The sequence below is a fragment of the Rhamphochromis longiceps genome, linkage group LG7 (genome assembly GCF_057381845.1).
Source record: "Rhamphochromis longiceps isolate RC_006_pf linkage group LG7, R_longiceps_female_GT1.1, whole genome shotgun sequence".
NCBI classification, from domain to species: Eukaryota; Metazoa; Chordata; class Actinopteri; order Cichliformes; family Cichlidae; genus Rhamphochromis; species Rhamphochromis longiceps.
In genome coordinates, this window is record NC_140563.1 from 5,625,166 (window position 1) to 5,639,259 (window position 14,094).

The window sequence follows — 14,094 nt, forward strand, 5'->3', positions numbered from 1 at the left end:
TCATTTTGCTGTAGATTCCATATCTTCCATTAAACAATTGAGGTCTACTTGAACAAAGTATGTTCACAAGATGGAAATGCATGGCAAATTGTCATTTTCTGCGCTATAAATGTCTGCAAATGTCTGACATTTCTTAATAGGAGCTTTATATTTGGATTGACATGAAAAGAATAGAGAATTTGGCTGATCTCTATGTGCTTTGTGCCAAAGCTTAACAGCAGTACTTCCTTCCTTCCTATTCAGTTCCAAGCCACTGTCAGAGATGTCTATCAGTGGGTTGCCTTCAAATTTGCCTTCAAATTTGCAGCGCGACCAGCCTCTGCTGTTTCTGGAGGATACAAAAAGGAACACCAATGAATAATTTATGCAAAGCAGGAATCTGTAAAGAGGTAAACAGACACAAGAAACAAAATGCAAACAATCACAGCAGCTTGCATGATTTAATTACTACGGAGTGCCCTGTGTTCTGCTTATTGGTGCTCTCTGTCCTTAGTGACTAAGTTGGGGTCGGCGGTCCTGGGGGATTTTTCTACAGAACAACTAAGTGAAGTTGGGCTTGTTGATGAGGGATAATAATTGCCTTGCAGTTTTATGCTCTTGCGTCACGTTTTAAAAGGAAACTTCACTGTTTTACACTTTTTTTTCCCCCCCACCACCGCAGCAATTTTAAATTTGCCTCTTAATCCGACTGTTCTTCATTACAGAAATGCTGACTAGGCAACCCGTGCTATCCATACCAACAAGTACATCAATATAAGCTATCTGTTTTTAAACACTATAAAACATTTGCTTACCCATCGCCTTAAAACTACTGTAAGTCAGATGTCACGTGTGGTTAGGTAACAATCCACATAGGTGAAAAACTGCTCGTAACATTGAATCATTACCAGTAAGCAGCGGATGATGTGCTGAAGTGTCTGTCACAGTCGAGGGCAGAGTTGGGGGATGTGAGGGAGTAGGCCCATTTCAGGTTGTCACTGGGGCCCAAGAGTGACAACAACGGCCCAAGATGAATTGGGGCCCTGCTGGTTTCGTGGCTAGCTCGTATATGTTGCCTGATCATAAATAGCCAGTACTGCACTGCAGGGTGGAAGTGGTTTGTCATCAGGCCTGGCCCCAGCCTGGGCACCGACTCCCTGCTGAGAAGGAAATTTATCACTGTACAGTGATAAGACAAGGCTATTATTGTTTCTGTCCTCCTCCTTCTCCTCTTCCATCTCCCTTTCCTCCCCTTCTCCTTGAATGTAACATATCACCACTTCCTTTTTCCTAGATACTCTCTTATTCCTCTTTCCTCCTTCTCTCCTGTCCTCTTCTTTTGTTCTTCTCTCACCATGTCAAGACATACTTTTTTAAACTCCTGCTTTATCTGTTATATCTGTCCTCTCCCCATCACCACCCTTATATACCATCTTCCTTTCTCTTAGCACAAAGGTGATATGATCAGCAGAGTAATGACTCCTTGGAATGATGATAATCAGACACTTGGTGGAAGATAATGACCACATCGGGGTTTCCACACGGAAACCATATTCAAGTATTATTTTGCTACAAATACATCAAATGGAAGAAATGAGTGATTGAGATGAAGAGAGAAAGCGGAGAAGAAGGGGGATAATAAATACAAAGTGTGTAGGAAGAGTAATTGCAAGTGAGATGGCACAGAATGAGGTAGTGAAGATAAAAGGGAAGTGGAGAAGGATGCCTGCGAGGGAGACAAAAAGATGGAGAGATAGTAAACAGGTTATTTAGAGGTTAGTGTTTGAGATCTCTGAAAAGCTCTAGGTCAAACCTACTGTGGTATAGCTAAGTTCCCATTTTCTTCTTCCTTAACCTTCCTTTTTCATTTATGTTGTCTTTTCTTCCTGCTCTTAAAGCAAAGTGTCTTCAGAAAAATATGTCTGGCTTATGTCGCTCGGTACTAACCAAGTTGAAGCCTGGACCTCGACTCGTGAGATTGTCTTCTGAAGTTTTTTTTGGGAGAGATGCAGGCGTGGTGCAGACACAAAATGTTTCTCTCTCATTGTCTTCCAGTGTAGCTGCTCAGCTGTCAGGAGCACAGAAGATCGATGCATTATCATAGAAAGGTCTCCTCCAAAGCTCTCACCTCATTTAGATGCTCTGTTTAGCTCTGACTCTTGCTAACAGCATGACACCGCACTAGCACCAAGGCCCTCGTTGCCTTCATTTCTTTGTTTACAAATGTATGCTAATGAGCGAAGGGGACTCAAGGAAGCAGGCGACCCCTGTGTGTTCGCTTTAATTCCTTCCCCGGTGACACATCAGCTTTGACGGTTGTGGTTCTGCATTGGCTCAGAGTTGCCTCCTTATCTTCTGTGCTATGATTGGAGCAGGGGCCTCTGGGTGTCACTAGCAACAGTGAGGATTAAATAGTGGTGTGTGTGCGCATATGCATATATATCTTTGTACACTTTGCTCACAGCGCTGTAATTAAAACCATCATTATCCAGAGGTCTGCACACTTTGAGCATTTATTTGCACTGATGCAAATGCAACACACAGGTGCGTCAAGGCATTTTGCAATGTTGAGTTAATGTTGTTTTGTGTGTGTGTGTATGTGTACTTCCATTTGGATATAATTGATCTGCTCTGGTCGCAATCATGTGTCTGTCTGTGAGTGGTTGCTGCAGCTTCTTAACATCTTCCTTTTCTCGCTCTCTGGCTCTACTTTCTCTCTTTTTGGTGGATTTTGCCATTGATGAAAATGTTTTATTTTACACTCCTGTCTCCATGGTAACCCTGCATAGGGCCAAAGCTGACCTTAGAGGGCTCGAGATGGCCAGTGAAGTTCAGGGTGACCATGGGCACTGAGCAGCAGGAGAAGATGGTAGACGGCCATCTGAGGGTTAGCGGGGAGAGTGTACTGGCAGGTAGCAGAGGAATCAGACTGTTATATTCAGCAGCCCATATCCAGGATCCATCCATCTAGATGGGCACGAACAGAATTCTTTTTTTTTTTCTTGCATGCGATTCAAAATAGAAAGCTAGACTGACCACTCAAATGCATCTTATACAAACAACATTCAATCATTCACACACACATTTAAATGCTTTATCCCATATAAAGCTCTTTTATGTCTAGCCACAAACTTACACACTGAAGGAAATAACCTGAAGGTCAGTAATTTGACCTGGGACTCTGTGGGGTTGTAGTCCATGTGAACTAGACCCAACCACCAACTTCCTGATTCACAGAAGCAATACAAACTGTACATTTATAACTACACATATTTACATTTATACCATTGTTTTCAATCGCCGGATTGCATGCACTGATTAGATTAGATCAGATTACGCTTTTCTGTCTCCCTTGGGAAAAAATGTATCTTGAAATTTTAACAAGTTGATTCTTTGTTTCCTTGGCCCTAGTGAGCTAAGAAAAAGATAATTGCAGAAGCTTTGAAAACTTTAAGAGCAGATAATATTTGTATTAAATTTTCAAGTAGATTCAGCTGAAAACTTCATTACAGTCCAGATGGTTTCAAGACAAACTCTAAGCGCTTCCTGGCATATCCTAATTGTGGATGTAAACTGACAACTTAATGCTACTCTCTGCATTGCCACGCTATGCTAAGTAATGCAAAATGGAGAAATGAAAGGCCAAAGCTTGCCTTTAGTATTTATGCATGTACTAAAGTAGATGTTATATTAATGAGCAAAGTTCTTACGCACTGACTTTCATTGTGAAGCCAAAAGACCTCACACTGATCCCCGTCGTTGTAAATTGCCAAAATCATCTGCTCTGAAATGCAAATGCTTAATTGATTCTATTCATTAGATTTTCTGCAACAATACCCTGTTAAGTATTAGTGTGTGTGTGTGCATGTGTGTGCTCGTAGACGTGTGAGTATTTTTTACCCTGACACTGCAATAAGGTCATTCTAGTTTCTTTCAGGGTGTCTATTAATCTTTGAGTGCGTGCTGGGTGTTGCGGCTCTGATTTGTCTCCATCCAGGCATTTTGTTTTTTGTTATTTGACTTTTCCTAATTGGCTTTAGATGGCTATTAATGAAGTGCAAAACATTACAGATGCTACAGGAAAGGCTAAAAGAGAGATTGTGGGACCTCTTTGCCCCTGACCCATATTACAGCACATTATGCATCTCTGTGCAGTCTTTTATTTCTGCCCTACACACCCACAGGCCTACAAGCACACTTTCCTGCTGTGTTTTTTTTTTTTTCATCTTTCCTCCCATCAAGTTCTCTCTGTCTGTTCTTTGTTGTTTCTCGCTCCTCTCTGTCACAATCCTTTTGTCTCTATTTATCTCATCTGCAAAGCTTTGTTATGCTCCTTGCCTTAATGCACCCTCACTTTGCTCAGAATGCTGTGTTAGTAGAGCTGAACTAAAGGCCAGGGAGTGCAGCACTCAGAGCCAGGCCCATTCATCAGTGTCAAAGGAGCCCTCCACTCTGCTTCATTACTGACCAGCTAATAGCACAGATCAGTGCAGTTTATTTGCTATAATTAGCTAGCTCCATTTGGCCAGCAGAGCCCCAGTGAAGCCTGCTACACTTAAGTTACCCCCTGCCATGCTATCCTGTGTGTATCTATATGTGTGTGTGTATGCGTGGATGTTTGTTGGTCCTTAAGGAATCATTAAGAAACTATTCTGGCACAACAGTTTGACATCTTTCACTGGCTTATGCCAACCATGTCTTATACTGTAATGCCTGATTGCTGAGTTAAAAGCCGTGCTTTGTAAAAGTTTACAAGCTCTCCTCTTATAAAAAATAGGGCAGTGTATTGGAAATGCATTACAGAGAGAGGGGAGGAGAGATAAAGAGGGAACAAGTAAGTGACTAAATCAGTCAATGAATGGTTGTTTGAGAAACGAGTGATTAAATTAGCGAACGTGTGAGCAGCTGGGTGAGCTTTGGCTCCTTGCCTTGTGGTTACACACCTCTATTCTCTCTTACAGTCTCTTTGCATCCCGCTCAAGTTGCCTATAGTCTTCACCATTGTGCCTGTCTTCTACTTGACTTTCTATATAATTCCCTCCCTCTTACCCTCTTTCTCTCTCCACTTTTGCAACCTGTTCCCCTCTCACTTGATCTTCCTTTCTTTCTCCCATTCTCATGCTTTTAAAAGCTGCAGTCCTTTGTTTCATCTTCCTATGAAATTTTAATCTCCCCAATAGAGAGAGGGAGGGGTGTATTTAGTGTTCCCACACATTTGGTGCGGCAAGCTCAAGGGGACTACAGCCTACGTCATTGAGATGGAGTTACAGTGTACTCGTGGAGTAGACGAGTTCAACTCGTCAATAATTTACTCGGCGCATGCTGTTACTGTGCGTGTCTGCTGTCCCGACCTCCTATAAAATCACCGTTTGCTTTGATGTCCAAACACCCTTATACCATGTGTTGGCTTTCCTCACGTTCGTGGTTTCATTTTTGCTTAATGTCCCTCCAAAATCTAAGCACATATGCATTAGTACTCAACAAGTAAGTTAGAGGATGTGACTGCAGAAATGATCACGCTAACAATAGAAGAGGCACGATGCATAAGCAAGGTGTTGTTGCTGCTGCTCCTGACATTGTTGTTTCAGCATCTCAGAACCAGCTGGCCTGCTGGGATTTGACTGCAACAAAGGAAAACAAAACATAGTTTGCTACAGTTGAGCATGCAAAACCACCTTGACAGCGAGGAAGGTCAGGGCCAGATGACTAAACTTGTTTAAGCTAACAGGCAGATAAATATGCCTGTTAGCAGCTCAACCATCTCTAAATTCAGTTAATCAAACTTTGAAGCAGCAGACGACTACACTGTGGTTTCACAATCATCAAACTTTGTTAATCAAACTGTTTAAAATGCTCTACTCGCTTACTGCAACTTTCACATTTTAATTCCTGTTGTGATACACTAACAGCAGGGTTAGAAATTGAAGTAAACAGCATGAGATCATCAATCAGTCCTGCCCTGTGTTGCAAAGAACACGCTAGTGGTAAATGGGTGGGCGTATTTTCTTGCACAAATTAGTCGCCTTGATACCAGGTGTTAGGCTTCATTTGAATGCCAGCATCTACTTAAGGATTGTTGCTGACCAGATTTTTTTCTTTTTCACATGGCCGCCTCTAGCAAAATAATGCCACAGCTACCCTTTTCAGAATCCCAGAATGTTTACAGAAACATGACGGTGACCTTAGTGTGCTCCACTGAGATGCACAGTCCTTATGACTTAATACGATAGAGAGGCCTTGGGATGATTTCACATAGTAAGTCTGTAGTATAAAGCTAAAGAAGCTGAAGATGATACAGAGAAAGAAAAGGCCTCTAAAGACAATTACATTTTACTAAACCTTCCACATTAATACGTGGACCTGTTGTATAGTAGTTGTTAGTTCGAGTGATTATAATGTGCCTTCATAATATTAGAAATAAAAAACTATTTTTTAATTTACCTCCCGAGCAAGCCTCAATGCTGTGGTGCACTATAGAGAATTACAATATTGTGATAATAAGGCTTTAAAAATTAAAGGTCATTAAAAAAGGTAATTAAAATATAATTCTGACAAAAGCTCAAAGCAGCAGAGTGCCTGTTTAGTGACACCAGCAGAAGGGTAATGATTCTGGATGTGACCCAGAAACTATGAGACACTATCTATGCTAGAAAAAGCAGCTCTGGTACATGGCTGGTATCAGGCTACCTGCATGTTTTACATGAGAATACTATGTCTGATTTGACATGTGACAGACAAATGTTTGCCCACAGAGTTTACATTTCACCCCATACTTGATTCAAAGCGATCCTGTATTTTAAATTTCTTGCTCAATTTTTCAAACCGGGGTCATTTATGATTTTTTTTTTCTCAGAATGTTTAACATACTGTACTTTGGCACACAGACTGGGATCAATCCACCAATCTTCCAATTACCTCCTTAACCAAAGTTCCTCCTGATGCTCCCAGAGTTTTAATGTTACATATAAAGCACATATAAAGCAAATAGTGGGAAAAGAGTGTTTGTGTGAATGAGGTTTGTAAAATAAAGTGCTTTGAAAAACAAGTCCATTTATCATTTCCATCCTACAGTCATCCCACTCTAGAATTTTAAAATCCAGCAACATGTGTGGGTTTATGATATTCTTCATGGTCATCATAACAAAACTACAGATGCCTGATATAGAGTAGAAAAAATACAAGATGATTAATCATATATAAACTCAAACATATCTGCCAGTTTGGCACCTACAGTATGAGGATGGTTGGGGCAAAGACGAGTGTCCAGTAGAAAAACTGAGTGACTCACTCTACAATCATTAAAAAATACTTTGGTTTTGGCCTCTTCTTTATTCCTTATTTTCAGTATGACATGAACACTTACTGCTGTATAATAGAACTCAATAACCCAGAAAAATGGTTGAAACCCTGATATCATCTCCCTGGTTGCTGTATGACAGCAGGCTGTCTCTTACAAAGTGAGAATTATAGATCAAATTATTAGAAAGAAGGAATTATTGCATTTAAAAGTAAAAGCAACTGACTTGGTTGGCACATGGCTGTGAACAGACATCCAGAGAAAGTCGTCTCCACGTATACAGACTAGTATCACCTGAGCCTGTTTTTGTTTTATTAAGCCATTTACAGTTTATCATTTTATTGGTGTGCGGACCTTATCGTGTCAAATTCATACAATTATGTCCTTGCTGTCCGCAATGTCAGCAAGGGAATATGTTCTTCTCAGTTCTTTCTATTGAGAAATGTTTTTAATTTTCTTTATTTAGTTTTTTCTAATCAACAAAGAGATAGTAGGAAAACAATCCTTGAACACAAACTTTCCAGTACTAGAAAGTTTAACATGGACCTCTAGACGACATTGAAGATGTAGCTCGAACCAATGTTGCACTAATATCCACAACATCAGTTCAACTTTCATCTTGGAACTATCTTTCAGCCATGACAAGATGCCAGCTGATGATAATTCAACGTCAAAATGTTTGCTGGGAGGATCCCGTCTCAGCCCTGCACAATCTCTCCCTTGCTATTACCTTGAGATCAGGCGAGGAGGTGATAGATTTATTCCTCATCAGCTTGCATCTGTCGCTGTACAGTTACAGATTCCTTGTTGTCTCCATTTATTTATTTATTTATTTATTTATTTATTTAGCCTGTCCCATTTGGTTCTTTAGCCGTCAGAATTGTTGTCTGAAGACCAACCAAGATACCCAATGGATTTATTTTGCCAAATGGATCATCGTGGCATTGCCGTATTGGTCCATTTGATAGTCCTTTGTTTTTATTATTTATTTTATTTTCAGTTGTTACAGACGGGACAGACATGAGTGGGGGATAGGGAAGGGAGAAAGAAAGATGAAGGAAAAGAAAAACAGAAGGGAAGAGGGACAGTGAGAAAGGGGGGGGGAAATCTCCTGGATCACCTGTTGAGAGAAAAAGAATAGAAAACAAGCAAAAAAAAAACCCAAAGCAACATACTAAACACAACACCATCGCATTAATCTAGCTAAGTGTAAACAGCAGTAAATACTAAATATTCAATGTTGTTGTGCAGCACGCAGGACAGACAGCGCACAATGTGCTTTGAAGTAGCAGCCAAGAAAGGTGTAATTTAAGTCTACGAACAGTGAACATCCATGTGCACACCTGTGTGGATCAGCGCGCTTGTATTCAAATGGTTTCCACATGTAATGGTCTGCAAGAGGATGTAGCGAGCCATAGCCCCGTCCCCCAGGGCATGAAGCAGGCATGGAGGAGATCCAGGCCCCAGACATCCAGAGGCCCCAGAGTGCGAGAGCCCAAGGAGGACCACCGGAGGGGCATCTGTGCCACCCTCATGGGAAGGGCTGAGGATCCCCAGACGAGGTGTCACCCAGTAGCCACCGAGCAGAAGCTAGAGGGGGCTGCACCGGCGTGCCCGCCAGCTCTGCCGGCAGCCAGCTGTGCCAGAGTGAAACGAGCCGCAGGCCCAGAGGCCGGAGGACCAAGGGCCCCCCGCACCCCGGAGGAGGCCTGACCAAGCAACAGGCGCCAGGCCCCGCCAAGTAGCCACCGGGAGTGAGCTGGTACATACCTGAGCGCCCAGCCCCGGACACCAAGAACCACCAACGCACCGACCCCTGAGGGCATCAGTCACCGGCAGGGAGTGTGGTGAGGGGAGATAGGCCTCCACACTTTGGAGGGCCTGGGAGTTCCCAGAGAGGTGGAGTCTAAGACCCGACCTGACATATAGACACAGACAAACAGGCACACACAGACACAAACATGCATTCCCACCCTCATGCACACATATACAAACACTCAGCACTCACCCAACGTAAGGATTGACATAAATGGACATGTACACACAATCACACTCCCCAAACATACTCTATACCCCGGGTCCAGGTACCCTCGCCCCCAGAGGGGGAAACAGCACCCAGACCCAAGAGATGTTACCCTTCTCCCCGGGGTGGAGGCAAGCGGACCGTCCCAGGCTCCGCAGCAGCAGGGAGGCCCATCGGACAGCCAACATCTCCTCCCAGCCCCCCCGCCCCGATGGCTAGTAGAGAACGGGGGTGTGTGAAGACCCCATACCTCCCTCCTCCCGCTCATGTGTAGTGTTGCTGCGTGTTGTTCTAAAGTGCATTTAAAACAAGGGAGAGCATGGTGCTGCTGCCAGAGAGCAGCAGGTGTTAGCACGGCCCCTCCCGAGAACCCTCAATGTCTACATGGATTTAAAATTGAGAGGTGGGCACTGGCGCCAGAGGTAGGTTTGAGTACACAGACCGTCCACTGGATGCCGTTAACGTGCCCACCCTCAAGGCCCTATATATATGTGTGTGTGTTATGAGAGTGTAAATAATGTGGATGTCTAAGTTGTGAGATAAAATTGAGGCACAGGTGGCCAGAAGGGGACAGGGCCCCCCCCCCCCCTGTCCCCTTCCCCTGTGCAGGGGATGTCTCCCCTGCACCCTGGTGACACACCCCAAGGCCCATTTAAGCTAAATTGTTTAATGTGTTCTTAAATAATAAACAATATTTGGACCTTAGTAGCTGAAATGTACAAATCTGACATATTTGTACCCAAACTGAATATTTTGTAATTGTTGCTGTGTTGTTGTTCAGTGTTTTGTGCTCTGAATGACAGACCACTTTCTAATATGATAATAGCACAAATAAAGCAATGAGCAGATTTGCTGATATGTTCAAAATTTTAGTACTTATCACTAAATACTTTTACTATTATCTGACATTGTACAGAAAAATATTGCAGCAGTAATGAAGTACAGTTATTTTTAACCCCCTTTTTGACACTGTAATTTCCATTTGTAACCATAAGTCATTTAATATATTCCTTTCCTGCTTGGGCTCTGTTGCCAGTCCCGTGTTAACACAGAGTATGCTTGACTGCGCAAGTTGAAAGGAGACCATGTAGGAGCCGCTCTAGAGATGACACTGGCAAATAAATTGTGATAATGACGCTTGGCGTTCTTCATGAACCACTGTGAGCTGGCATGTTTGACTGCGTGCTGTTATTTGCTATTATTTCTTCCTGTTTACCAGAGGGACTTGAGCATAGAACAGATCCTGGGGGGCTCCCACATAGATTATTAGTTAATTTGTTTTGACTTGGCTTTTTCATATCTGTTTAAACTAAACTTGTCCTACTTAACCAGCTCTGTTTTATTTTTCTTCTCCATAATGTTGGATTTTTTTTTTTTTTGTTTTCCTCTTTCTCACTTCATTGCATAGCCTGTAGCTCCTGCTACACTCGCTCCTCTGATTCTGTGATTAGTATTCTGCTGTATCACCATTCTGTCTATCACTTAACATACAGTGGAGCACCACCTCGAAGTGAAACCCAGTGTAGTCAGTCCTGTTAGAAGATGAAAGGAGATGCAGACAATGCTTGCACGTTTGCACACACACGCAAATGCATGCATATATGCACAAACACAGTAAAGTACAGGCATACATTTAAATTGGCACACGTACAGCCCTGATGAGAGCTCTGACAGCTGCAGTTCACTAAAAAGGCATAGAGTTTAGAATAGCTTTACTTTTAAAAGGGCAGCCAGGCAAGGTGAATTTATTACTTACTTCTCAAAAGAAGAAGATGCTCGAAGAACACCCCCCCCCCCCCCCCCCCCCCCCAACACACTCACTTCCTTGTCTCTATCCACAGATTGTGCCCACGTCAACCTTTGGATAACACTTCTGTTTATTGTGATTTTCAATATACCCCGCAAAAGATCTAATCTGCAAAGTGCTCCATAAGCTATTCACTATCTGTGTCCTCTGGAGGTTGAAGAAGTTGCTCTGCACCATCTTATCTTCACAGTAAATAGTGCTCCTGTTTTAGAAGTGGGGGGGAAATGAACTGATTAGGCAGAACACAAGAAACAAGAGAGAGGTGGCTCCTCAAGGATTAGTATTCTGCTTGGTCTCCTGCTGGTGGCAGAGCGCACAGTCAATTGGCTTCCATTAACCTGCCAGTCGGCTCTTCATTACTTCATTAGAGCCGGCATCGAGGCTTGAAGTCCCGTCACAGTTCAGCCACTTGCTAGCAGCGCCATACTGTGGCTTTTGCACATTTCATCATGGTCTGCTTGTGCTGTCCGTCTGCACATCCTGTTCTTTCGGTCTTTTTAAAGTTGTAGTTGGTGCACAACCACTGAAGGAGTGCAGGCTGGTTACATAGGAGAATACGTGTCCCAGTTTACTACAGTGCCATTTGATTTGGTCATCAAATCACTTCTTTCCAGCAGAGACTATTATTTATGAGTCATTCTCCAGAGCCGTGCAGAACCACATGTCGTCACTTGGTTTATATGCTAAGAAAGGAACTCGCACCCATGCAGCGTTACATTTGCATTACTGTCTCCATTTTTAGAGTATTAAAGCGTGCTGAGGGACTTGTTGGTAATGAATGTTTGAACATTTGTCCACAAAAACACACACGCACGTGCACACTAACTAAAACACACACACAGAAAAGTACTTGCTGTTCTCATTATCTTCACTTTTTTTTGTATTGTTGAAGAGTTGATTGAATTAATTAGTTTAAAAACTATCTTCTCCTTTTTTTTCAGTATTTCCAAACATTTCAATCTTAAAAGTGACCCCAAAGGATTTAAGTGTAATTATAATGTAACAAATATCAGCATAAATTTAATTTCCACTTTCCTTTTCATTTGATAGGGCTGTTCTTGTAGGGATATGGACATTATCGTGAAGATACACTATTTTTTTTAGATAAATATTCTTCTCAAATTTTAAAAGACATTGCTTCAGAGGCTGGAAGATGAATCATTTTTCATGAGAAAGTTTGCTTTCTCATGTTGGTCACCTGCTTTCTGACACCTGCTTTCCATTTTCTTTCTTTGTAACTCTAATGCCGTTAATCTTTTCTCTGTTTATTGTTGGCATTCAGAAAAGCTGTAATGGATTTGGTCTGTTTGACTGTACTGCTTTGATATTTATTTTGCATGCAAATCACGATTTATTGAAATCAGCTTTGGATGGGGTTTTTTTCCCCTTTCTGGTTGCTCTTCGTTGTGGGGTTTGAAACTATCTCACTCAGCTTCAAAGATGATTTTTTTTTTTGTTGTTGTTGTTGTTGTTGTTTAATTTTAATAATAATTTCTGTATTCACATTCACATTTAAGGTGATCACTTACATAAATGATGCAAGACAAGGAAAAAAAGTGTCTTGGTGCAGTGCCTACTCTTAATAGTCTCAGATAAATGGTTACAGAAAGATATGCTGCCAGTTGACTCATGCAGTGACTCACACACTGTTTACTCAGAAGAGGAACGAAAATACATTTCAAAATGAAGAGCTGGATAAATGATCAAGAAATGATATTTTGTTTTTTCATTGGAGTGATTTTTGGGTAACTTGCTATACTTTATTTACAATTCCGCATGACGTCTTGGCATTTTAATATCGCAGCCTTCTAAATCATTCTAAGGCACACGCCCCACCAGGGAAATGCGCATTCATAACATCTGACAAGTTATAGTGCTGGAAGTTGAAGTGTCCTTCTATTTTTGACTCCACAATGTAGGGCTCGAAGTGAGATGAGGTTTAGCGTAGCTGCTCTTTGCTCTTTGATCTGGTGGAGCTTTGATAGACCCCGGAGGCTGTACTTAGGCTGTCCATATCGACTTCTACTGCGGGGTGATGGCTTTCGTAGCACAATTCGTGTGGCTCAAGTGGCTGTGTTTGACATGAAAATGGCACTTACAGGTTCCTCCGCTTCTACTAGTTGTTATTGTGTTATTGTCCGTTTTGTGGAAGTGTCTCTTATTTATTTATTAGTTATAAAATCATTTTCGGCACACTTCATTCTAGAGGGGAACACAATCACGGAGAGAAAGATGGGAATAGAGTTTATTTAAGGAAAGTCGTTGTGAACATGGTAATTTTCTCCAGTGCTTCATTTGTTCCACAAAAAGATGATAATTTTTCAGATCAAAGTGTATTTTTATTACAGTTGTGTAGAATCAGTGAGATTGCGGAGGGAATGAAGAGAGACAGGCAGGATGATTTCCAAACAAATGAGGAAAACAAACCGTCTGCAGATATTACGTTTGCTCGAGACTTTGATAGGATGCAGGACAAGCTGAATTAGAGAGATGAAAACTTTTACTTTTGCGACATTTTATTTATTCTGTCTGTTTTCGGCTTGGATTGCTTTTTGACAGTAGTTCAATTGTTCCCTTCCGTTTCTGTACATGAATGAGGAGAATGAGCACAAGTATACCTCTCTGTTTTTCCCTTTCTCCTCGACTGCATCAATCATCCCACAGCTCAGCCCCCCCACCACCTCTCAACCACCCGCATCCAATTCAGCCCACTCAGACTCATTGTTAAGGGGACATATTGGAAAACTATTAGCTCTCATTATGCTTTATGACCACCCGCTCTCCCCATTCTGTCTTTTAATCACATTCCATCCCTTGTGTGCATGTGCGCACATTCTTGTGTGTGTGTGTGTGTGAATGTATGCGTGTATATACGCTGCAGCTACAGCGGCCAGGCGGACAGTAATGAACCACTTTCACTGTAATGCAATCGAGGCCCCTCCTTCTCCCATTTTATTGGCAAGTCAATTGCAGTGGCGCCACCTTTTA

General features: G+C 42.1%; 1 protein-coding gene across 1 annotated transcript in view; it reads left to right on the forward strand.

Annotated features, from left to right (window-relative positions):
- The window catches only part of b4galnt4a (beta-1,4-N-acetyl-galactosaminyl transferase 4a), a 176,152-nt gene that overhangs the window by 39,480 nt on the left and 122,578 nt on the right, over positions 1-14,094 (forward strand). The window lies entirely within an intron of this gene.